Source organism: Sylvia atricapilla, chromosome 10 (genome assembly GCF_009819655.1).
Source record: "Sylvia atricapilla isolate bSylAtr1 chromosome 10, bSylAtr1.pri, whole genome shotgun sequence".
NCBI lineage: Eukaryota > Metazoa > Chordata > Aves > Passeriformes > Sylviidae > Sylvia > Sylvia atricapilla.
Window position 1 is genome coordinate 5,290,270 of NC_089149.1, and position 26,878 is coordinate 5,317,147.

The 26,878-nt window shown below is 39.1% G+C and overlaps 1 protein-coding gene across 2 annotated transcripts in view; it reads left to right on the top strand.

Moving 5' to 3' along the window:
• Positions 1-26,878, top strand: part of NLGN1 (neuroligin 1) — a 300,385-nt gene that overhangs the window by 156,901 nt on the left and 116,606 nt on the right. The gene's annotated exons all lie outside the window — the stretch shown is intronic.

A 26,878-nucleotide genomic window follows, 5' to 3' on the forward strand; every position in this document is an offset into this window, starting at 1 on the left:
AAAATTAATGAGGTGTGAAGAGATGCAGGCTTTTGCATCTGTCTATCAACAACTTAAATATGGGAAAAGAAAATAATCTACTTGAATAGCATCTGATTGTGTGCTTTATTTTGATTCCTATCTTGGTTCTGAGAGGCACTTAGTGCATAGAAAAAGAGAGCACTTAATATCTGGCAAGACCAGCCCGTGTGTTGCAGTGGCTCACAGAGCATTAATTTTCAAGGACAAAATCAAAAAAAGAAATGTTGCTCTTAATGTTTCTTTGAAAGTTCCAGCAGGAAGCAGTGCAGTGGAGCAGGGTGACATCCAGGGAGTGGTGCCATGGCCTGAGATGCAAGTGCTGGCAGCATCTGTGGGACCTGACACTGGGGCAGTTTGCTCTGCCTCATGTCTCAGTTGAATCTGGTTTTATTTTGCTGCTACAGGTTAAGGGTTCAATCTGAATCAGCAAACAGCTGTATACTGTAAAAGATCTTTGATTATTCCTACTGTTCCTCTCCAAATGGTGAAATTCTGTCGGCCTAAAACTTTCTTTTTAGAGATATTATTTTCCTCTGAATATTTATTGTTAAGAGCATTCCAAATATTCATTCTTTAGCCTCTGGAGCTTTGCAATAATCCTGAACCACGCTGGAGCTACTGGTTCGGGGTTTCTTTTTAATTCTGTATTAATACATGAAGCACATTATTCATCCTTACATTGCACCAAACCCCTCGATTTTAATTAACTTCTTAAGGACTTCATTCTGGACCCACTAACATTAATTAAGATGTTCCATTGGCTTTTAGCTGTCAGTCACTTCATTTGCTTGGGGCCAGAATGACCCAGGAGAAGCATTACAGAATTACCCACTGAAATGTCTGAAGCCAGGAAGGTGAGCTTGATTTTCCACCTGCCTTGCAGCCACAGCTGCTCCACCCAGGGCTGCCAGCAGGGCTCTTCCCCTGCAGCACCTGAGAGAAACATCCTTTAAAAGGTGCTTAAAAGGTGCCCAGAGGCTGCTTGGGAGTTTTAGGGCTGTGGTCCCTCAGCCTTTCCAGTCTGTGGGGTTCACCTTGAGGGCTGCACCATAGATATTTGCAGACTGCATCCCAGCTTCTTCCCCTCTCTGTGCCCTCCTGAGCTCTCCTGGCTGCAGGGAAGTATGCTCAGGGCTTGTGCACAGGTAGGAAGTGGAAGAGGAGCTTGGTTTCACAGTTTAGACTTTACCTGAGAAAGGTCAGGCTAAGTTGTAGTTATTGTGGGCTAAAAAGCCATTGGACTAAATAAAAAAAAAAAAAAAAAACAACACCAAAACCAGAGATGGAAAGCAGAGCTTATGGATCACTGGTGGAGATGGAGCAGTTTGGCACAGAAGAACTGAACCAGGGTGAGTAACCAGGGTTTTTCTTCGCTGATTTTTTGGTGGAGGTGGTGAAAGTTCAGCTGAGCCTTTTGCAGCTCTGATTCCACGTCAATGTGTGTTGAGTTTTGAGTGCTCTTTCCTGCCTCAGCATTTAGAAAGGTGCAGCCTTGAGCGACTACTGGCATTGGCACAGTGATTTTGGGGAGGTCTGTGGTTGGTTTTTGTGTGCCCCTCCCTTATCCAGGGGCAGTTGGAATGTTTGCCTTCCATAAGGAACTGGAAGCCTCATGTGAATATTTGAGTGTGTGTGTAAATAACTCACTTTTGAGAACTGGGCAAAGCAATCTGTCCTCTTAGGGAGTTTAATAAAAGGAGTGGGCATTTAAAATACAATCTTAACTTTGCCTGTGGAAAAACACCCCAACAAAATGGTATTTATCCTAGGCATAGCAACAATTGTTTTGTCTCTTTGTCCAGCTCTTTTCTGCCACATAACACACTTGGATAAAGCTCATAATTTCTATTATTTTTTAATTACTTTTGTTGCATACCTGGGCAAATCCACATTTTTAAACAGGCCTGTAATTTCTTGAACTGAGATCATACAGAAGCAACAGCAGTTGCCTAAGTGTGTATAGATTGCAAATATTTTTTATAAGTGTATTTAGAAAGTGACGCCTATTTTGGAAAACACTGATAACTTTATCTACCGCACATGGTGGGTGTCAGAGCTATAACCATTTTTTTAAAGGTGAAATTATTCTGTGATAATTGTTTATTTCCTGTGTTCATTGACAGACTAGCTGGTTGTTTTTTTTTTTATAGCAAGGCCAGATGAATTGAGCAAGAGGGTAGAATAAAGTTGAAGTCTGTACTATTTTTTTCAACAGCCATTAATCAAATACATTTGGAAACAAACAGTGCCCTGATTTACTTAAGCAGTATTATGCTGATGTAATTGCATCAAATTTTGAGGAGGTCCTCTCATTTACACCAGTGTGAGTAAAAAGGAAAAGCAGGTCTTGGATCTACCTAGCAAAATGCAGTTGGTTTGCCAGGGAGGCTGGATGAAATGTAGATATCACAGAGTCACTGTGCCTCTAGCTGCTGTGCTTACCACCAGCAGCTCAAAGAGAATTATTTAATCCTTGTTTGCATAATAACTTCTGATAAATAATTCAAGAACGTATGGCCTAAAGTTTTTTTAAGGCAGTGCCTGAGGGAGAAACATGATTCTGTTCCAGTTTTAACAAGGAACCAGGAACCCCAGCAGAGTTGTTAGAGCTGGATTCGGGCTGCTCAGATATGTTTTGGTGTAAAAGGTGCAGTGAAATGCAGAAGAGGACTTCAAGATATTTCATGGGGAGTTGTCACAAGAGGAAACACACCTCTGTGCAATCAAATATTGTGTGTCTGTAGTGGGAGAAGTAGCAGCAGGCTGCAAGGTCCGTCTTTAGTAACAGCACTTCATGGTGTCATCCATTAAATCAAATGTCTAGAGAGTGGTGTTCTGAAAAAGGAACTCCTTAAAATTATTTTTTATTTTTTTACAACAAGGTGCTTGATCCTGGCTTGCTGACAGTAAGTGCTTCACATTGGTTTCTCTATTTCCCCCCCTCTCTGGCTATCTTTGCAAGGTTGAAGTCATCCTAAACAAGGAATGAAAATGTTCTCGTCTTTGTCTACTTTTTGCCTTCATATTGTGTATTTGGGGGAAATTATTTATTTATAGGACCAAAGCAATTCTCTTAACAAACATAATAACTTGAATTTATCTCTGTCAGGTGGAGTCCAATACCCTTATTTACTTGCATCTGCTCACTGCAGTGAGGCTTGCTCTGGGTTAATACATTGCTGAATGTGAATAAGGAGGCTAAATCTAGTCCTTACATCATTGATCTGTAAGGAGAAAAAAAGTAATTATTATCCCTGACAGCCCAGGGGATATCGTGGTTGTTTGGAAACTATTTATTCTCAGTCTGTCATGGGTTTTGACATCAATACCTTGAGTGCCACATACAAATCCCAGAGTTAAGAATTGCAATATCAACAGGTCCTTGTTTGGATTTTGTGCAAAGTCTCGTTTGTTTTCAGACAATTCTCTGACCTGTTTTTTATGTTGTAGGAGGGTTTTAATTGACCACACTCTTCCATCAACCCTGGTTTTGCTTCTCTATGTAAAAGATATAAAATTCAGTAAAGGTGACGCTCACCTTCCTAGCAGAGGGATCTATAAAAGCTTTACCTGCAGAAATTCACTTGAAGTTTTCAGCTCCTTAGCAAGTGCAGTATTCTGGTCATTTCCATATTGTGCTCTGTAACCAATTCTGATTTGCATTTTGGTTATCTCAAAGAAGAGTTTTGTAGAGACAGATGTCAATGAAACATCATAATGAGCAAATTATTACTTTTATACTCTTCATACATACCTTTTATATAAAATAATGCAGGATGGACTTTTGATTGACTTTCTATCCCATGCTAATTTCAATATAATACATGAAAAGCGAGTTACCATTGAAGTTTTATGGTTTGGTAGAAAGAGCAAGAATCTTGGATACATGCTGTTTGTTTTCATCTGTTGCCAAAAATGCCCTGGATGTTTTGAGAACTTTTTAGTCTTTGTTAAGGGGCCTGATTTTCATGAAATTTGAAAGGAAGTAAGCAATTTGACACGAAATTAGGTGTTCTTGCAGAAGGCTCAGAAATGGAAAAAAAGTGCAAATCTGGCAGAAGGACAAAGTGAAATGTGACTGTAGTAATTGTTCAAATCTTTTGCCAGGCTGCTAAAATGCAAGTGCAGATGACAGCTGTGTATCTCCAGGTCAGGCTGATTCTGTTTGAAAATCTGGTTTTGTTCTATGTAGGCAATTTGGCTGTTTGAATTCCAACAAGGAAAAACCTTACGTGTACCATGCTTTATGTTCAGCTTTTTCCTCTGTGTTTATCTGCAGAATTCCCATTGAGACTCTTCAGTTACAATGTTCCCTGGAAAATCCTTTGGTATCTCATGCTGTGCTTCTTTCAAATCTGAGGTGTAACAATACCAGTTTAATCTCTCCATCTGTTGATGGCAGAAGATCAATGCTGTAAAATCGTGTGTTAATATAAACCTCTGGTGGTTTTTGTTTGGCATTTGCATTATTTCTACCTTTCTGATTATGAAAAGAGAGCCTGCCATAGGATCTGGTTATAGCTGTAAGTAATTTTACAGTCTTGTTCTTTCTGCAGCATCCTGAAGCCTTGATCAGTAAGATATTACATCTGTCCTTCGTGTGAAGGGTTGGGAAATCCCACTGAGTTTGGGAACGAGGTGTGTCTTAGCTCCTTAATAAATTAGAGTGTACATGGGGGGAAAGCACATTGGCTGCTTAGATGTTTTTATTATTATGTATAGAAAACATGTTTTATTCTGGAGAAAATCCTTCCTTGGTTACTTGGAGACGAGCCTGTATCCTAAAGAGTTTGTCTGTTAAGAGCCAACACTTTGTGTGTGTCAGTGGATTGGTAGCTGTGGCTTTCCCACTACACTTTGCTCACAGTTTTGAGACCCATTTCTGTAAAGGTAACCCAACAACAGGAAAGCACATGAGATGAAAGAGAAATACAGGAGCTGGTTGTCTTTGTTGACTTTGGTGTTTGGGGAAGCTGGTGAAGTTTGTTTAGGGGTTGGTTTTTTTTTGTTTCTTTTTAAATGTAGACCTTAACATCAAAGTGTTCTCCCAGTGTTATCAGTTTCAATTCCCTCGCCCATTACACAAGTGTTGAGCTTGTCTGAGGTATCATTTTAACTAATGTTTTAATGACTTCAATGACTTTCATCTCCTGGTTCTCATTTGTGTTCATTTTACTCTGGATTAGCAATAGGCTAAGAATGGGCCCATAGCCAATTGCTCCCTGGCTCAAGTGGCATCTTGAACTCCTGTCTGATGTTTGTCATCCAAAGCAATGTTCATGTCCAAAAAAATTATCTCACATTAGAAAAGAAGGATGCATTTTAATAGAAATTCCAAGAGCAATTAGAGGTAGTTGCTTTTAACTGTACAGTTAGTTGTATGATAAGCATTTATAATTCTTCCATGAATAGCTGCAAGGCACAAGTTATTGTGAAGCCCTGTGGTGGCACAGACTGTCAAGGGAATGATGATGTCTGCAGGTTCCAGGATAACAGACTTCTCCTCAGCCTCAGCTTTAAGAAAAAATAAAGCCTTCCCCATATGCCAGAAAATACTGGAGCAGCAAGAGTTAAACTATTGTGGTGAGCTTATATAAATCAAGCATTGATTGCAATTTGAAATTCAGATTATATTGTATCATTTGCATCCACAGGATCTCTAGAATTGGCAAATGACAATGCCCAGTTGTTTTTTTATTTGAAGTGAATATTCTTTACTCTCATTTCTGTGAACTTTCTACCCAGGGGGTTATGCAATGGAAATGCTGAAACCCTGGGTGTAATGTGTATCTTGCCCTTCAGAAATGATGTTTGGATATATGTATATAGCTTAAGACAGCGAAGCTTGTCTAAATAAATAAACAAAAGCGTGTTTTTAACATCTTCCATAGAAATTCTGCATTACAGGCAGCTGCAACCTGCTCATAGCCCATAGGGATGGTTTTAGTCAGAGGAAACAAACACTCCTAAGCAAACACCATAAAGTATATATGTTTGAAGCTCTCTTTGACACCACAGAAGTTTTGCTACTTTATTCACACCTTTTACTACTCTAAAGAAAAAGAAATAAACTCAATTTAACGATAACTTTAAGGAAATTGGTGAACACTACAGTCTGGTTCTATGATATTTTGTCTTTTTTTTCTTCTCCCCACTTCCTGCACTGCTTTATTTTGAATTGATCTTGGTTATCTTGGACTGCAGCTGATTGTAGAGAGCAACTTGTTGCTTATTTTCTGGTTAGCTACATAGATTTGTGTGAAATGTTCGGGTCATTCACCTGTTTTAGAATAAATGGACTCTCTGTTCTTTGAATGTGGGTCTATACTTTAAAATAAAATTAGATCACCTTACCATGTGCAAAGTGAAGTTGGTAAACAGAGGGCTTCAGACAGTTTTATTTGTCTCTGTTTATTGAAACAGAGAAACACCTTTAAGTGGTCATTGCCAGCTGGAGGTTTGGCGTTTCTGGGCCTGGCAAACACTTGCCCTGTCCTGAGCCACCACTGTTCAGCTCAGCAGCCCCTAAGCAGTGCCTAGGAATGGAAAACCTCCCTGTTAACTCTGTTTATCAGGTTGTGTAAGCTGTAATGAAGATCTTGTCTTCTGATCACTTATGCAAGTGAGTAATTTTATTCACACCAGTGAACCCTGGGACTTTGGGGAGACTGCTCACAGTGGTTTGCTGGCTTGGGGCTGCCATGTGTAAATTATGGCTGCTGGATGTTTTATAATTATGTATTTTTAATTAAATATTGCATAGCAAAAAAATAAATTATATTTCTCTAGAGCCAAAGAATACTATGATACATAACATTACTTGGATGAAGGGGCAGGGGGTTTCAGGAAGAACTGTCACTGTGTTTTCTGAGTGACATTGATTTGTGTGGCTAACATTTTAGTAATAAAACCCAAAATGTAAATCTGTAGCCTGCTGTGAAGGGATGTCCTACAGTTTCAATGAACACTGCAGGATTTGTTCATAAATATTCATTAAACAGAGCCTTGCTGAAAATGAAACTTAAGTACTTAGGGTAATGGAATAAAAGTAGTTGAGAAGCTCTTTTAGGTGTGTTCCAAAACAGGATAGGAAAGAGAAAAGTTAAGTAGCATGAGGTTTAACTTGCTTTTTGGTGTTAAAAGCACTATAATGGCAGTGAAATACATTGTCCTACTGTTAGTAGCCATATTAGCTTTTGATGGAAATACTGTAGTTTCTGCCTCCTTGGACCTGTGTTCATTTACATCCTTCCATGGCACTTCTGTGCCAGGATTTTTGCTTCTTTATATCAAGAATACAGCACATGTGGTTGTGTATAATACATGATCATTGTGAAGGTCATCAGCAAGGTTGTCCATACTCAAGGTTCTGTTTACTTTTAATTTTATTTTTTTTTATTAAGACCCCCAGAAAGAGTAGAATTTTTGTATTTGTGTCTCAGGGTGTGCTGCATATTTAGGCAGGTGCCATTTCTGGAAGTTTTGACAGGACCCTGAGATACAATTCAAAGCTAAGGCTAAGTGCCAGCTGTTTCCTTAAAATAAAGATGCTGTCAGGTACTGCTGGGCTGCTGATCTCCAGGGACTGGCTTTTTTAGAAAGGGGTGCCTTGTGAAATAGGGAGAATTTTGCAGGATGAGACAAATTCAAATAGAAGATGAGAAAATCAAATTTCTTCCCTGTGCCCTGGGATGAGAAGATTTTTTCTTCCACTTTTATTCCTTCTCACATCCAGCAGTTTTCGGTGGCTCCATGTGTTGGAGAACCTGTGCAGAATTTGGGTTCTCAGGTGAACCTACTCCTATTTTCCCCCAAGAGCTGAGAATACTCTGCTCCCTGCTTGTTCTGGGCATTCCTGTGCCTTCAGTTGTTGGTGCCTCAGGCTGCTGGTGTCTCCTGTGCTTTTCCTGCACTTTGTGCTCCAGAATTGTCTCCAAGCTGAGAAATCCCCTATTCATCTGAGTGCAATAACCTGAAAGAAGATGGAAAGGGCAAGTTTTTAACACAATTTGACACTGAACTTGCTCAGAGCTGACTCTCCTAAATTGCAGCCAGTGTCTCTTGAGAAGCACACAGAACAGCTCAGAGAGCTCCTCCAAGTAAATGTGGACACTTGGGAAAGCCTGGGCTGATTGGGATTGAGGGTCTTCTGCTGCCCAATCAACCCCGTGGATACTCCCACCCTTCTGGGAAAAGGATAGTGGGAGGGAGCTGAATCTTGAAGAAAATATTTTTGGACAAATGAGGGGCATCTCCGTGGTTAAAGTGAGAAATTTCCCTCTGCTTACCTCAAGTGAGAAGCTGTCTGCTGAAAGCACAGGTGGAGTCAGTGTTTCCCCAAACATCCCAAAGAGTTGGCATTGCTGCAGTGTTGCATTTAATCCTTTCCTGATGCCTTCATAGCTGGTTTAGTCCCTGTTCAGATAAAGGATGCACATGTTGTGTCGTGCTGTCTGGAGACAGGAAAGGAAGTGCTCATCTTCCATACAGTGAAAACACGCAGGATTTCATATATATTAAACCATTACTGCTCATCTTTGACACAAACTATGATTAAATAATATATATTTGCATACCATGTAACTGTTTAATTATTTAACATGCTGCCTGGGCTAAAAACTCTGAGCAAATCTAATTAAATGTTGCAAGGCAAAGTGATTCTTATTCTTCATTTAAGAGAAAAAAAATTTAAAAAAATATTATGGACTATATCTCAGCAAAAATTCTGCTATTGAATTTGCTTTATTTTAAAAGGGATTGCCAGAGAAGAAAGCTATTTTTAGAAAAAGAAAAAAAAAAAGGGCTGGGGGAGTATATGAGGATATTCTTGAGACACAAAAAATAACAGATGCAGTATTTTGAATCCTTAATTATTAGTCTATGTTGTGTCAGTTTCTACTGCCCTTTGGAATTTTGATGCCATCATTTTGAAACAAGCACAGATGCTGTAATTATGAGAATAAATTAATGCAGGTAGTTCATCCTATTCCTTTCCCTCAATACTCAGAAAGAGTATTATTGATTTTTTGAAGTCTTCATTTGCGAGTATTACTGATTTTTGAAGTCCTCCTCAGTGATCTGTTTACCTGCAGAGCTGCCATTCAGTTTGCTTGTTGACTGCAGCATCCTAACTAAACTTTCTAAATTGCCATTCTCAGCTGAAGATGTGTCACCAGATTGAACAAACGACCTTTACAGTGCAATAACATCCTTCAGCCATCAGGAATTAGTGTGGTGCATCTGTCACTCCTGCAGGCCTTGAGGTGTGTGCCTGGTTCTGTCCTGCCATTCCTGTAATAATGCTCCAGCCTGGAGAAACCCTTCTCCCTTCAGGGTAGACACCACTGAAATTGCTTCTCTTCTTTCAGCATCGTTATTACCACGGTGTGTTATGTAGGTGATCAAATAACAAAATGTGGTTTTGAACTATTACTGACCTAATTTTTGCTATTTTTTTTTCCTGCCAAAGTTCATTCTTACCCTGGTCGTTACCCTGTGAATAATCTTTTGTTTAGATTAAGCAAGATAGCTAAAGGCTTGAGAACTTACTCTGAGGCTTTGCACAAATAATTAAAGCACTCTATAAACTGCTGTACACAACAGGATATTTTGGTGCTCTAGAAGTTTAACTCTCAGTGGGAAAGAGAAATATATACTCATTGTTTCAAAGAACAATTAGGGTTTTTTAATAATGCACTTGCAAAACTTTACATGCTGTAGCTAATAAAATGGAATTTAGTTTACTAAGTACTTGTAAATGAAAGACAAGGCTTTTATCTGCAGCAATTTACAATGTATAGAGAAAGAGAAAACGATGATTCACAATGAGAACTTCAAAGTGTCTGATTTAGGCTTCTAATTTTCAAGTCAAGAGTATTTAGCATTCACAAATGGAAATGTTAGTTTGTGTAGATTGATCTTGTAAGTTAATTAAGGTTCACAGCCCCAGGATGATACTGGCAGCCCTGTGGCTGTCAGTTGTTTGTTCCTCAGTACAGGTGTGATCTTGGCAAGGAATAAAGAAATGGATGCTGCCTGAAGTTTTCACTTCTGCCTCACCTGGGAGGGCACCATTAAAAACTGGACTAATTTTGAGGGGAAGGGAAGGGACAGAGTCCTTCAAGATCTGACCATTGGCATGAGACACTAGGAGTGCTGGTGTTTGTCATAAATGCCCAGTTGAAACAAATTTGGAGGAAGCGATCCTTTCTGGGAGTTAGTTCAGCACAAAAGGCTGAGATCACACTTTTGAAGACAGAGACTGTTGCTGGGCTTTGTGAAGAGGAGCGGAAAAACGTCCCAGAAAATCAGGAGAGCTGCTCTCTCCGTACCTGCAGGGTGCCCATCTCACTGTCCTCAGGGTGAAAGCCACATGTGGGCAGGACAACCACTCCCTTGGCCTCTGTTGTTTCCCCACTGCAGCTACACAGCCCAGTTTGTACAAATTCTGAAGTATAATGATTATCTTTGTAATAACTGTGCTTCTGCACTATTGAGTGTGCTGCAGGGGTTGTTATAGCTCCAGCTAAGCAGGTTTCTAAAACTCACTCCCTCTTAGAGATCCCTGTTGCGTCAGTCACCTCTGTTGCCACCCCCACAGCTGACTTGCTGGAGTCTCAATTTGAATCAAAACTCCTAAAGTGTTTCAGTGAGTTTACATCAAATTTCCTAGCTCACGACTCGTATATCATAGGATTTGAGCTCCTGCCTTTCTGAAATGGAAAAGTCGGTTCTTTCACTTTGCAGTGACTTTTTTTCTCAATAATTTATGTAATCTTTGAGCCTGAAGGCAGAGAGACACTAAGAATAAAGTACACCTATGGATTCATCACAGAGACCAAGCAGTCAAAAGCAGTCAGAAACATCAAAGAACAGTCTTATTTACATTTAAAGCTAATTTGAGGACAGTTAGACTGCTGGTGACATTCCTGGTGTGTTTACTTGAATGTGAAATGTAGATGTTCCTCAGTTTGAGAACACACTGTATGTGACTGTGTGGGCATCGGCAGCATTGTGATTTGCTTTCAGGCAAAAAGAAAAATGAACAAACAAAGAGTGAGTCACTTTAAAAATGGGAGAATGAGAGGGGAAAAACGTGGATGAGTATCTCCAGCAATAGACAAAAGTCAGGGAGGGTGTGCCACTGACAGTCAGAGTATACTTTTATTTCCTCAAGAGGATAAGAACGCCATTTGAAAGTTGGACAAGGGATTGCAAAGCCTTTTGGCTAAAAGAAGGCTGAGCTTAATGCTCTGTGGCTTCTCACATTTGTGTTTTGCTAAACATTGTTCCAGTCGTGCTTTGTTTGGAAACCAGATTTGGGAAGAAAAGACTTTGTGCACCTCAGTGATTTCAGCAGCGAGACTTTGTGTGTCTGTAGGAAGGCACCTGCCACAGCTATCAAACCCTGAGTCAAAAATGATGCTGACCTGAAGGCAGCCCCCACGTGGGACTGTCTGATGCTGCAATATGAGAGAGCCCTGGGGGACAAACCTGACCAGGAGATGCTGCATTTGCAGCCCCTTTTCATGTCTAAGGTTGCCATTCACTAATGTGGAAGCTGGAGCTGTTGCAACTATTAGCTGTAACTCTTACAGTCATTCTCTGTGAAGTTTTTTCTGAAGAACAGAAAAATATGAAGAGCTAATAACTAGAAATCTCTTAGAAATCTGGGCAAAACCCCAGCAGTACAGGACTTGGGTTTGATTATTTCAAATTTATTTGCGGGGATGCAGCTCAGACGTGATGCCTAATATAAATCTAATGTTTGTGTTCAGAAGGAAATCCTAATTAGCAAGGTGGGATAAACTCTCTGCACCTCTCCTCCTCCTTTTACTATCAGGATGGTGAAATGAAGTAGCTCTTAATGTGTTCTCATCCAATTACATTTGGCTAAAATTATTCATTGATCACTAATCACTGGCAGTTGTTTACACAAAACAGTGCTGGTATGCAGCATGCAGCATATTGAGGATTATTGCTATAATAGGAGCTAATCAATGAAAACCACTTGTGACTCTCTTAATGAGGTAATAGTGAAAGGGGTTGCGGTTTTTTTCTTGTTGTTGTTTACTGCAGCAATAGATTTTTCAAACCAGACAGAGCTCTTTGCATCCAGCAGGAAACCGGTTTTCAGCATTAGATCGCAGGCAGCATTTTTCTCTTTCTCTCTAATAATATTAAAGTTGAAAAACGATTATTCCGGTCCCCCTTTATTAAACAAGCTATTACAAAGCAAGTGAAGGATTTCTGCACCTTCAATTTTCCACCTAATAATAGTAAAGTATTTTCATTGTTGCCTTGACAATATTAATGCTATTTTTTTTCCCAATGCCTAAAGCAAGGAGTCTCACCATTTTCTTTGCCAGGTTGAAACAAATCGTGGCTTTAGACTTTAATATTAAAGACAGGTTTCTTTACTGGTTTTCACTGTGATTGGTTAATTCACAAGCTTGATACTGACCAGTAGACCAGATGTAGAAGTTAACTAAATCTTCACAATAGCCTTTGGATTATTCTTAAGAACACCAATATTTTGCAATGAGACATTCCTTAATTCTAGAACTCCAAGGTAGCCTAAAATTAACATATGTCATAGATTAGGCATTTAGACAGAGTTAATGTCATTGGCCTACATCTTTTCCAGTTTATCTTGCCGTGGTTATGCCTTAGAGCTTCAGAAACACTCACTCTGGTATTTTTGGAGGTGCTGTGTTCTCAGAGATCTGCTGATTTATTAGAGAACAGTGCATTCAGCACCCCTAAAAATAGATGGGTAAAGTTTTGACTTGAGAGAAGGCTCATTTTTGCAATCAGAAATATGGGAGGCAGAAATAGCCCTCCCCAGGCATGTGCTCTGAACGTCAGGCTGCAGCTCTCCCTGTTCCACCTCCAAACAGTAAGAAACCTGAGCTGGAATGATCTTCACTGGAAGATCCTTTAGTTAATTCTTTTTAATTATTTATGCTGAAAATATTCCAAGTGCAACAGGAAGCTGAAAGTTCTTATATTATGCAGATTCAATGAGACTTTGGGGACAGCCATTAATATTTGCATGCTGGATAGTTTGGTTTGCTGCTTCAATTATCTGAAGCTTGATCACTGTGTGTAATCATAATTTGTTCATAAAACTACCCAGGCCTGTCAGCACAGGGCCTGAAATTAAGCTTCTTCTGCTTGTGCAGAGCTTATGAAAAATTGAATGGCAGTTCATTTTCACAAAACATGACAAACATAAAAGAAATTATGAATTAATTTTAAACCCTGCTTAGCAGAGTCTTATCAATTTGATGGAACCCTTTGTCTTAGAGAAGTCTGGCATTAGAGCTGATAGGCTTAATTAGTATCAAGCATCTCAAAATGTCTGTGACTGACAGGTTAGATCATTTGGTGTCCTCCCTCAACCTCTCTATGAATTGCAGTCTGAAATATAACAGTTTTCATTAGGGAAGCTGGCTAACATAACTTTCACACCTTTACGTCAAATTAAACACATGACAATGCTTCATCTGCAACAGCAATCCCAAAGACTGCCACAGCCCACCAAATCAAAGATAAATAAAGACACATTTCCTGCCGTGGAGTCTCTTTAGATCCAGGATTGCAGTGTCTTGCTGTGGAAATATATTTTGGTTTGAACGTGAACGTAATGTTCTTGGTTAGCACTCGGAAAAATTAACCCATCTGACACAAGAAATCAAATAGGCCTCAAACAGGTTGCTGGACATCTCCAATAAGCACTTTGGAGGCTGTGTAATTTGGAGTGTTTAATTCAAAAATTCTGCTTCGTATTAGTAGGATATGAAAGCAGTAGGTGCCTTACCCAGGTATTCTTCAAATATTTTTCTTCCTGGGTTATGTTGAGGTAAGGGTGTGAAAATAAGTCCCAAATATTTGGCTAAAAGGTATTAACAGATATTATCTGTCCCCTAAAAAAAAGGAGAGAAAAAAGTAGAATAATGCTTAGGGATGTTAAAAGTGTCTAGATTCTCCTTTTCTCTCGTTGAAGTGAAACCTTATAATTAATTACACCAATTTCCTCATGGTAATTCCTGGACTGTGGTGATGTAACATGAGCATTATTAGACCCATAGAATGGTAGAATAAGTTTAAAATCTTTGCATTTCTCCTATCACTGCATATTTTTTGCAATATCTAGAGAAAAAGTTGGTTATCCAGAAAATATTGCATAAAGTTGTGCTCATGGAAAAGCTAAAGCTATTAAAGTTTAGTTGAATTTGGACTGCAAAATCTTAAATCTAACTATGTGGCCCTCAAACTCTACCTGAATTTTGGGTATTATTGATCAGATGAATTACAGTGGTGCTGAACCCTTGGTCTGTGGTATGTTTTGAATCTTTCAAGAAAGAGATTTCAATTCTTTGTTGGTATTTTCTGGGCTTTGTCAGGTTCAGCTGTGCTTCATCATCTTTGCTCCTGCTGGCTGGCATTTAACTCCCATTGGAGTTACTGGGATAATTTGCTGAGGAAGGAGGACAAGTTTAGACCTATTTCATGTATTTCTTTTTTATGTGCAAAGAGAGGGAGAAAGAATGAAATTGCCCTCAAGTATTTGAAAGGAGAAATAAGGTAATCTTTTTTTTTTAATCAGCTCTGCAAAATGATTTTTTTTTTCTTTTTATTTTTTTTTCCATGAGTCTCCTGACTCTCAGAGTCTCAGATTTCCATAAGTTCACACTGCAGTGGTATAAATCATTCTGTTTATACACCTGCACGAGGAAAGACTTTGGACAAAGTGTGATCATGTTTAGGATTATGTTGAGAAGATATCTCAAAATTTGTTTTACTATCCTGAGCTTTTTGTAAACCTTTCTGTGACTTTCATCATATGTTTCTTTTGTGTAAACTTTGGATATTCCTGTTGGCCCTACTGTGGTCTTTACCACCTTGTCAGGGCATTAATACACCTCTAATAAACAACTTTTCTGCATTCCAGGTTGATCTTTTACCTTCTTTAGTATTTGTTTTGACCATTCTGGGCTTTGTCTAGTTTCCCTCTCAGTATTAAAGCGAATCTATTGTAAACTGAGGAGAACAACCTATTTTGAGAAGGCTGGATTCTTTCAGGATGAGAGTATTTTTATGCTGGTAGCTGTGCTCTCCCCCAGAGGAACCTTGGCTTAACTCTAAACTCAGTTGTCACTGCTAGTCTTCATTTCTCATCATTTCCAGAATTACTGTACTGTAAAAGCAATTTCTGAAATATCATTATAGATTAAGACAAACCTTTTTCTATCATATAGCTTAGAGGGCCTTGGCATGTCTAAGAGATGTTTGTGTCAGGAGAAAAATGGGATTTTACTCATGTTTTGGATTTAATAGTGACTAAAAAGCATTTACTCATTATGCAGCTACCAGCACTCAGAGCCTTTCCTAGAAATACTGTTGGTAATGAGAAAACTGCTTTTTAAAAATATTTCTTAATAATGAAATTACAAGAATTGCAGCTGATGAGGCACAACTGGCAAATCAGTAGTGAGTGCTAGTTCAGTCCATGTGCTGCTCACTTGTGAAGAGTTATCCTCATCCCATGCCTTTGATTTCCAGCAGCAGGGCAGGGATGGCTCCTGTGTGTGTTCTCATACCCTGAACCTTTGAAAATTTGCTACTCTGCAAATTTCAGGGCTTTTTTTTTTTTTTTTAATTGCCTCTGTACATGAAAAACTGCTAGGATCGTACGTTAGCACTAACTTCTTTATTTCTCTCAGGCCTATGCAATACAGAGGTTGAAATTTGCACAGCTTTCATTAAGGAATATTTCTTTTCTCATGGAAAATTTCACACCTGCTTACACGAGCTCCCTTGTCTGAACCTGGTGGAGATGTTTCCTTTTTTTTAGGCGGGGGAAGATTGCCCTTGACTGTATTTGTAGCTTTCCTTTATTCACCTGAAATGCTCTGCTAAAAGCAGTTTGTTTTTGCTGCATCTCAGCAGTGTAAATGACATGCTTCAGAGCAGTAGTGGGCACTCCAAAGTGGTCAGCCTGATGTTTATTAGGATTTTTATATGATCTTGAGTGGCATGTGATTAAAGGGATGATTTTGAAGTTTCACATTGCGCCTCTGTTAATGCACTTGTCATTTTTCAAGTGGTACTAGTGCAGGAGTCATGGAGTGGTTCTTTATGCCCCCAATACAGCAAACCTCTAATGAGGAGCCCTTTTCCCTCCACCTAGTGCTATCTGCAGTCCAACTTTTTAAGAGAAAAGAAAGAACTTGATGACAACTTAATTTTCAACCATGAAAACTGGGGTCTCCAGCACTGTCTTGAGTTTTCTTTCCGCCTTTTAGCACTCTTGGATGTCAGAGGGAAGATGTGCTAATCTAAGCCTCCCCTCAGATTATTTACTTGGGTTTCTGAGTTAGCAGTTTAGTTTAGCACGCCTAAGTGGGCTAAAGCCGTACTCTTAAAAATGTCTGCCAGTCTTGGCCTCAGTGGGAATGTTTTCTTCCAATCTCTAAACTGTCAATTTGTCCTGGAAGTGGAGCTTCTGTGCTAAACAACAGGGAGTAGTAGAGGGCAGGACAATTGTGCAGAGCAGGAGACTTGAAGCACCTGGCAAATATTTGGCTATGCAGTTCTTCCCACAGGAATGTAATCAGCTCCCTTCTCCCACCATCTGGAAGAGGGAGCATTTTTGCCAGCAGAGGAACTTGCTCTGCAGTCCCCATCCTGCCTGCCTTCTGTTCTTCTCTCCACAAAGAGCTTTTTTTTTTTTTTTTTTCCCTTTCTGACTTCACAGGCTGATCCAGAATCCCACGTGAGAAAGTAAATGGAGGTGGCAGTGTTGTGGGATGGATATTTCTTGATTTTGAAAAAAAAAAAAAAAAAAAAAAAAAGGAAAGAAGTGATGATCTGCTCAAGCTTTTTCATGGTTTGAGAGCATTTAATGTGCTGACCTGTGGAAAACAATGGTCAACGTCAGCTTTGAAATGAAGCTGTGCTTTTTGCTACTCCAAACCATATTTGAACAGCTTCCAAATGATTTGGTAGAGTTTCATGGATAGAGATGAAACAGAATGGGGTACAGTAGCTTGGGGTTTATTCTGTTTTGTTTTCCCATCATCCCTTAGCCAGAATTTCTCTGCAGTGGAGATTGTGGTTCTGTTTGAAGCTGTGCTGGCTCGTGTGTCAGAGAGGTGGTGCATGTGTGTAACACAGGCATTGGTGAGCTCCATCAATGCATCTTGAATTCTGATCAGAAAAGTGCCTTATCTCTTAGCTCAGAGTTGATTAGAGGTGTCAGTCCCACACAATTAGTTTTGAGGCTTCCTTGTGGTATGTAGTTGGTGTTTTATTAAGTTTGGAGGTGTTTTTGGTTTAAATGTAATTAAAGGGACGGAAGTAAATTATCACTTCTCGTTGTTATTGATGGAGTATGGTGAACACAATTAAAAGTTTTATCTTCTGCCCCTTGAGTCAGGTGGTTTCTTTATGCAACCAGCAGATTCTGGTTGTTGTTGTGATGAAAGTGTCTCCCACGGGTGTTTAAATGCACAGCCCCAGGTTGTGTTTGCTGCAGGGGCAGGGCTGCAGGATCTTTTTGTGACTGCAAGACATCTCTTCTCTTCTGCTTACACGGCTGGGAGCTGGAAAAGGTCACGAGGATCATCAGGAAGATGTTAAACGTGCTGGTGTAGCCTGTAGCCTGTCTGAAATGGGTGTTCTCCATCACTTTCACCGCCCAGGCTGGTTAAGTGAATGTCAGGGCTGAAGATGAGAACGAGAAGCTCAGAGCTGATGTTACAGCAGCCCCTGAGGAGTCACGTCAGGAACAAACCCCCTGCTACTACCAGGGCCACTTCAACGGGATGTGATGCACTGTAGCAAACTAAGGGGGGGAAATGAAGTTATTTAACAGCCTTTAATTAAAATGTTTCCCATAATAACAATGCATGCATCTTTAATGATCGTGAAAATTGTTTCCTTCTCTTGTTCTTCATTTTGAACATCAGTTCTTACAGGATTCTCATCTATAGAACCGAGTATATGTGATAATCAACAACTGCTCAGATGCACGAAGTTGGTGTTAAAACATTAATATTGCCAAATCAGTCTTTTCTTAAAAATAAAAAAAAAGTGTTTGCTCCAGAGCAAAGCTCAACTGAAGCAACGTGATTCCTTCTTGTCCTTTTATCCATAAATAATGGATTTTTTAAAATTGGAAGGACAAATTTGTGAATTGTTAAGGGTAACAAATATTCAAAGATGCAAACCACAAATAAAGTATTATTTAAAGTAGCTACTCAGCTGTTTATTCTGGGGATTTTTGTTTCTACTCTTCACTCTTACATTGCTCTCAATGTGCCAGTTAGTTCTCAGGAAAGATTATTTCGTTTTCAGAGTGTAGGGAAGAACTAAATCACTTCCGATTGAGCATCTACCAAAGAAGTGCTGGGCAAGTCAGACACTTCTTATTTGTGTTATTTCCACTTCATAGGGAGGACAGATGTGGAGCTCTGAGAGGGGACTGGAAATCAGTAAAAGAATAAGACCAGCAGATGCTCAAATTGTCAAGCCTAAAGTGGCTAAATCTTGAAAGTGTAGCACTTGCAATCCCAAAGTCAACACAATCTGCCAGAGGAGTTTCTGGTTTAAATGTCCATTTGTCTTGTACAAGGAGAAAATAAAGGGAGACTGAAGGCAGTTAATTATTAATTTATTATTCTGGAGTTTCAGGAAGTCCGAGCACCTACCCAAGTCACAGTGTCCTGAAGTTCTTTCCTATGGGCTCTGAACATAGGTTTTATAAATCATGTCTTTCTGCACAGGTTATTTTGGTTTTCTGTGTTATTTTTAACCTGCCTGGCTGCAATGATGCTGGAGTGATGAAGCTGGGACACGTTGGAGAGCTCTGTGGGAAGCAGAGCTGGGACCAGTTTTACAATCACTGTCCTGAAAATCAAACACACCACGGTCTCCTGGACCTGCTTTCCTCCCACGAGCTGCTCAGCAGCTCCCTTAAGCCAGGCAGCACATCTCCTGCTCCATCTCTCCTCACAAAATGGGAGGAAAATGACTGCAGGGCCAGTGTGAGCCCAGCCAGGGGCTGCAGCTGTGCCCACCCTGCTGCTGCAGGGCATCCCACTCTGCTGGGCTCTGCCCATTCCATGGCAGCCCTGAACCCTGCCTTCAGCTGGTCAGAAACAGAAAATGGCTGTACAACTTTTCGTTTTTTCTCTTTTACAAACAACCATTTCAGAATATTTAGCTAGAGGAGTGATGCTGTTTAAACAATATTTGCTTGATGCAAAGCCTTTCCTTTCTTTAAGGAAAAAAATGTTTTGAGGAGCTGACTTTGGGCAGTTAGCTAGGACTTGTAAGCTATATATCTTAATTATATAATAGAAATTTTAGATACAAAAATAATAACTTTCACTAAGTTATAATTTTAAGTAACTAATGGACCAGGGATATATATAACTTGGAGTTAAGTTTCCATCTTCTTCTTTAGTTTTGAAAACCTTTGACTGGTGTAGTCCAGAATTTACAAGTTTGTCTTCATTGAATTAAGAGTCAGGAAATTTTGTAAGGAAGTTTCTGATGCAGAAATCTGAAGCAGGGCAACGAGAGTGGGTGGTGGAGTAACAGAAATTGGCACAGTGGATTTCAGAGGCTGCCCGGGAGGTTTACAAATAGGAGAGGGAATGGCATTAATATTGTTTTTATTACTGCATCCATAACCTGACCCACTGTGCCACTGAAGAACTAATGCATTCCATCTCTTCCTGTTGAAGCATATTAGCCATCCATGTGCTAGGGATTTTAATTTGAAGAGAGATGAAATGATGTTTGACCCAAGTGCTTGTTGAATACAAACCAATGACAAATATATGTGCATAATTTAACTGAAGTTTTCGAAAATCTTTTTCTGAAAAAACCTTCAATGCAATCATTTGATGTCTCTAGTTTGATTCACAGGACAGAAGAAATCTATATTCACATTCTAAAATCCACAACTAAGCATTTAAGGTTCTCTTTTCTCTGCCTCTTGGATTCAGGTTGAGACAGGAAATACAGTGTTCATTTTAAAATGTGAGTGTGGTGGCCACTGCATGTCTTTTTACAAATGAAATTGGTAAACTGAGGAGGAGGAGGCTTTCAAGGAAGAGTGAAATTTAGTTATTTAAATTTACTGTAACATATTGTTATCATGGAATCATTTCTGTGATAAGGGACAATTTTTTATGGAAATATATTAATGCACTGAAGCTCTGTTGGAATTTGTAGCTCCACATAAAGAGCAAAATGTGTGTTGAAGAATGGCTCAGAATGAGTTTCTTTGTCACTTGTCTGGGAAATCTGGTATTTAGTGTATCTGTGTGCAGGCATGGAAACATGACAAAAACCTGATCTGACCCCCTAGCCTGAGCCATCCAATATAATACGTACAAGGATGTTATCCTTTTTGATCTTTTTACTTGAGTAAAAGTTTTAATTAAAAAACAGAGAAAACTATAAATGTTGCTCAAACAACTTCCTGAATTCAATTCAGTCCCAGGAACAATCACCAAAGAATTTGATTGAAAGAGTCAGAGTTGTGCTGAAGGCAGTTCTCTCCAGTGTGGTAAAACCTTTATTAAAATTCCAATTAAAATTCACCATGAGGAAGGCTGCTGTTTGTGCCACTTGTCCTGGGAGCCACAGGCATCTCTGTCCAGTAGAAAGGGTTTTTTTGCCTGTTAATTGTACTCACATTTTGTAGCATTAATGTATAGAAAGGTATGGAAGCAGGATTAGGGATAAACTGTTGGTTTCTGTAGCGGTGTTTGGACTATGTGTGTACAAGGGCAGGTTAATGTATTCAATAGGAATTTTTGCCCTTTGGTATGGGAAAAGATTAAAATAAATAGTAGATAAAAGAGTAAAACTTTTGCTGTAGGTAAGAGTTAACCTTATATTTTGGTGACCACTTTACGTGTACTTGAATAGTTTGTAAAGGATATTTTCCCTTTGAATGACCCTATAAACTTTAATAAAGCCAGGCTGTATTTTCTTGAGATTCATGCAAATTTAATATTTGAGGCGGTTGACTGTGAGGTACTGTCATGAGAAGCAGTGTGGCTGTAATTTTAAGGGTGTAAATGCTGTATAAAGTCTGTAGCCAGGGCATCCTGCTCACAAAGGTCTGTCCAAGGCTGGCTGGAGAGAAGTGTAGGAGAGGCTGATCAGAGAAAAACTCACCCTAAATAGTAATACCATGAATTTCTTTCCAGTGTAGTGTCCTCAAAACCAAAGGGATGAGGAATAGAATTGCCGTGTAGAATGTGCTCATCAGAGTGTTTGTATGGTATTAATGACCAGGAATGTTAAACTTGTAACTCCTGCTTTATGTTTAATGAGGATACAACATTCCACATGGAAACTGAAATGGTTGTCTAGCACCACTCAGGATACTTAGGACAGGAATATGTCTTCTTCCCAATTGCAGAGGGGGTCTTTACAGGAGAATTGAGTAAAAGGACAAGGGGGAGTGTGTTCAAACTGAAAAGGGACAAGTTTGGATCAGATATTAGGAAAAATATCTTCCCCATGACAGTGGTGGGGCACTGGCACAGCTTTCCCAGAGATGATGTGGATGCCCCATCCCTGGAAGTGTTCAAGAACAAGTCAGAGCAACCTGGTCTAGTAAAAGGTGTCTCTGTTAATGGCAAGGGTTGGGAACTTCACAGTCTTTAATGTCCCTTCCAACCCAGGCCAGTCTGTGATGACATGATTTGTTTCCCCACAGATCTACTTGTCTGTAGCAGATCTGAATGACCCCCCCATTTACTGGTGCCAAGACCGGATGGGAATGTTAATGAAAGCTAATTTTCCAAAAGAAACCTCTGTTACTTTGGCAACAACCAAACCTCCCAAAGCCCAGCGTGACTTGGGTATCACCGAGCCACACCTTTAGGAGTGTGAGCCCAGGAAGCTGCTTCAGGAGCTGCCACTTAAAATTCTGAGCAGGTCCTGGGGATCTGGACCTTTTGGCTCTGCTGCTTCTTGGGGATTGCTGTGGCAGGTTCTGTGTGACCAAAGGTTCAGAGCTGTCCTTGCTGGCCAGGATCCATCAGCTCCTGGAAGACACAGCCTCCCCAGGTCCACCAGGAGATTGTGGAGAGGTGACACAGGGGCACCCCAGTGTCATTGCTGCTCTTTGCTGTGACTAATTTCACAGACCTTGTGATGGCTTTAACGGAGTTTACAGCACATTTTACTCAGAGCTTGCTGTAGGTGGCAATGGTAGGATTTGCTGAACTCACGGGTTTGTCAAGTGTGGCACTGACACAGCTTAAGGCTCCATCAGTTCTAGTTCTGCCATTAAGCATTGCTCCAGTCTGCAAAATGAATATGGATGACATCTGAGAAGGTTATGCTAATTAGTCTGGTTGAAGTCATTCCGTGGCTCACATTGCGTAAATTAATATTTTTAACTCTCATTTTAATGGGAGGAACAATTGAAAGCGACTCTAAAATCAGAACATTGTAAAAAGCTATTGCTTGCCTGCAAATGTGGCTCTAGATGATGATGATGATGCTAATAAAGGGGGAATAATGTGTTTTCCTAAATGTCTTTCTAAAAAATATGCAGATTAGATTTAATACATACATTTCAGGATTTCATTTCTATGTAGTCTACTACTGTACAAGTAAAACATTCAAATTTCCTACCATATTTATAAATTACAATTTTATTAACTTTAATTTTTTTAGAAAAAGTATTGAGTCTTTTTAGTGTTGAAATTAGGTCTTTTAGAGTCATAGGTGCAGACCAAATTAATTTCAAGTTTTCTTTTTCTGTTTCAGTGTAGGTGATCTGCTCAGCTGAGCTGGTCTCCATGTGCATGTTTGAAATTACCATGAGTGTGTTTGCTTCTGGGATATTTATATACCCTGCTTTTTCCGCAGTGTCATGTGGAAGACCCAAGTTAACTTTGTTTGCTCCACAGAGATGCTAATTATGCCTTTTGTATAATGCTGTGCTTGGGTATTTTTGTTAGAAGATTTTGGAATTTTCTAGTTATTAACGTCTCTTCTATAGCTTCTGGGGTGAAAAAAAAAATAAAAATCAAGCCATAAGCCCTCTTCCACCCCACTTAGGAAGCCCTTAAACACTGAAATTTCATTTGACAAGAATTTTGCCAAAGAAAGAAAAATGTTTCTACTCTTATGCAAATTATAAAATTTTGGAGGGCACAGCATTGCTTAAAATAATTTAAATGTAGAAATGGAACCAAGAGAACTAGGTTAAATTGAAATTTCCAAATATTTTGTGTAATGCCTCATGATTTCACTCATCAAAACACTGAGACCTAAATATGCATCGAGACCCCACTATCATAAAGGACCTCAGGTCTAAGACAGCAGGTGTGCCAGGACATATTTAAATATCATTGGAGATGTGACTGTAGCACATTTAGATGCTTCTGCATTATTTATGAGTGATGGGACTAATGATGGAACAACTGAAGGTTCATATAAAGTTGTGGGAAAAGAATTTCACAATTTATGAATTATTTGGCCAAGTTGTGCTACATCATCATCACTGAATTGCCACCTAAGGGAGTTCTGCTGAGGGTTCAGGTACTTGTGCCTTAACCCACATGTCCTTGTGAATGCTCAGAAAGAGGTTTTGAGAAGAACTCAAAATCTTGGTAAGACAAAATTTCTTTTGATTTTTGTTTTTTTCATCTGGGGCTTTTGAATGTTTTTCCTTGGCTTAAACTATTGTTTTAAGGGCAGTGACTATGTGACTTTTCTGTGTCAGTGTTTGTGTGGAAGAATGTCTGTTTGGTTAACAGACAACCTGCACACTCTGACACACAAGTGTTTATCTCTGTATGAGACAATCCAGCAGGATTTTTTTTTTTTTTATGAAAACCTAAAATTTTTCTGGTTTTGTTTTGGTAAATGGCTTGCTTGCATTGAGTTTCTAATTAAGCTTGGTTTTATATTCAGAGATTATTTCCAGTAATGCATCCCAGATAAACAGGTGACAGCAAACCACAGACAAATCCATCATGAATTCCTGCATTATCAATCACTCTTCAGCTAATGCCAAAATCTCCAAAGACAAGCATTTAACTGTGTTCAATGTGTCACTGTATGTCAATTGTTGATAGAGAGTTTTTTTAATGATCTCTGATGTGTCATGCTCCACTTAGAATTCTCTAGTGTTTCCACTGATAAATGCTGAGGCATAAGTGTCATTTGCATGAACAGAAGCTGTAATTATAAATGTACTTATGGTCTGTGCTGAAGTCAGGAATGCAAAGAAGGGTGTTTGCTAATGTAGAAATATAAATAATGGTTACCAATGCTCACTGGTTAGCATGGAAATTATATTTTTAATCACTTGAGATGCATTTTGGTTTTTAAAAAAGTAGTACTAGGAGGCTTGATTTCTAATATTTATTATTTTGCAGTTGGTGATCACATAAATAAGTTTGGCAAGAGTTGTCTCCATTTATGAAATGAGAAAAAAAAAAGTGAGAATTAGCTTGGCTTATTTAAGATTTAAGGTTAATAAAGACCATTTGAGAGGCGTCTGCACTTCCTTAGAGCTGTATCCTCAATTTTTTATTTTTTTTTATTTCTCATCTTTGGATGAACTCATAGTTTGGGGAAGATTCTGCTGCTCTCAAAACATGAGGCAGTTTTTTGACCTAATCCAAAGTTGCTGTTTGCTGTCAGGAAGGCCCTGGATTTCTGTTCAGTTTATGTTCACTTGGAAAGGAAACCCTTGAACACTTCTCAGCCACAAGCACAGAGAGGCACTTGGGCTGCTGCAGGAGAGGATGGGATGCTCTGAGCTGCCTCCTTTGCCTCCTGCCCTGTCCTGCTGCCCCAAAGGAAGGTGTGCAGCTGCAGCAGCCACTCCTTTTGCTGACATTATTCTAGGAATTTACCAGACTGGAGCAGCCCTTTGTCTACTCCAGAGGCTTCAGAAATAGCCCCAGGCCACGTGGATTGGAAAAGTGCAGCTCTTTTGTAGTTACTGGAGAAGTAGGAGTGCTGGCAGCTCTGGTCATGATCCAGAGAGATAACAAGAACTAAGACATTTACCAAAACTTTTGCAATCCAAGTTCTGTGTCTTCCTTCACAATCACCTCGTTAATGTCCTTTCAATGAAGACAGATTATTCCATATAATTTCTAATTAATGCTATCAAGATAAGACAATTTTCCAATGAAAAATGTTTTTCTGGAGTTAAATTTGATGAAATGAACGAGTAGTGACACTATTTGTCTGTTGTTAACATGGATTCATATTATCTTGCTCTCTATCAACTGTGCTTTGGCAGTATGTGTGTTTGTCATCTCTGGATCACAGCAGATGCACTTAGGGGCTCCTTTTTAAAATGTTTGATTTCTTAGATGCAGTAGATTAAGAGTAATTAAATAGTTTAAGTGTGTTACATGTAGAATCTATTTTATGCCAGTAGTTTAGACTCTGTAGTCTAAAGCTCTGTGGGTAAGTTGCTATAATAAAAGACAACAACTAAAAGGGCTTTGTGATTTTTTTAAGTGATTACAGTAAACGAAGGCCATGTAAAAAATTTTAACGTATTTTAGCAAAAATTATTCATGGGCATTCTTTAAAGTAAAAATTGCTTTTTAATGACAGTCAATGTTGTTTAAATTGCTTCAAATCCTGAGTACAGAATTTGATCTCATTTCATAGGATTATCTTACCCAACCAAAGTTGCAGGAGTTATTTAGCACATATTTATTAACTATAAATTTATCTTTGATGCCTCGATTCTATATTAGATATGCTATTCATAAACAGAGGAGATTGAGGGTCATTTTAGTTAGGAATAAGGAGCTGAATTCCCGAAATAAAAAGTCCTGCCAGAATCCTATTTCCAGCTCCCTGCAAACTTTGCCTGAGAAGTTGTTGCTAAGGAACACCATGAAGTGTGCAGCTGCTCCAGACCAGCTCCTCCTTTACCCTTCCTGACATCTTCAAAATATAAAGGAAGATTCTGGGTTTTACCAATGTTTTTAATAGGTGTCTGTGTCCTTACTGGTTTCTTTTTAAGGCATGGACACAGAAATGCTGGGTGATGTACAGATGAATAAATTACAGCCCCTTTGGAAACACGGGGGGTTGTATTGCTACTTTTGCTTAAAAATCAGGTTTTGTGACTCAGATTGTTGGAACAATTCCTCTGAGCTGAAAAAATTATATTTCCACCTTCCAAAATCTATTCTTATTGGTTTGATGCACGAGCTGGAAGAACAATTGATTGGCACCGAGATCGGTAGGCAAAGATTGAGCTAATAGAATCAGATTAATGGGAACATATGGTAATTACAACTGTGAAAAAACAACTTAGAATTTATAATGTTGCCTTGGGGCACATAATCAGATGTGTTATCAATGAATAATTAGAGTTGATAAAAATCATCTGGTACGTATAGGATTGCTGTGCACAGTTACAGATGTGTGTTAAATGAAAGGCTTATTGGAAGTTTCCTGCCTAAAATATGCGTGGCATGTCAACACATTGTTTTGTGATGACAAAAAAAATCAAATCGATTCCTGCAGAATGCTTCATGGCAGAAGATCAAAGTTTATGTATGCTTGTCATTAATATTCCATAAAAGATTAATTTCATGCCCTTTATTGCATTATATTAATCGTTTTTCCTAATATGTGTGTTATTAATGAATATTCCTGTAAAAGCTGGAAAAATACTGGTATGATAATAATGGAAGTAAAAAAAAATAACTTTATGGATAAGAACCTCTGCATCTTGCAACAGATTTAAAAAAATGATATGTGACAAAATAGAAATAGGAAATATCTACCACATAAAATTAAAAATGCAGTTCCTGAGGAAAGG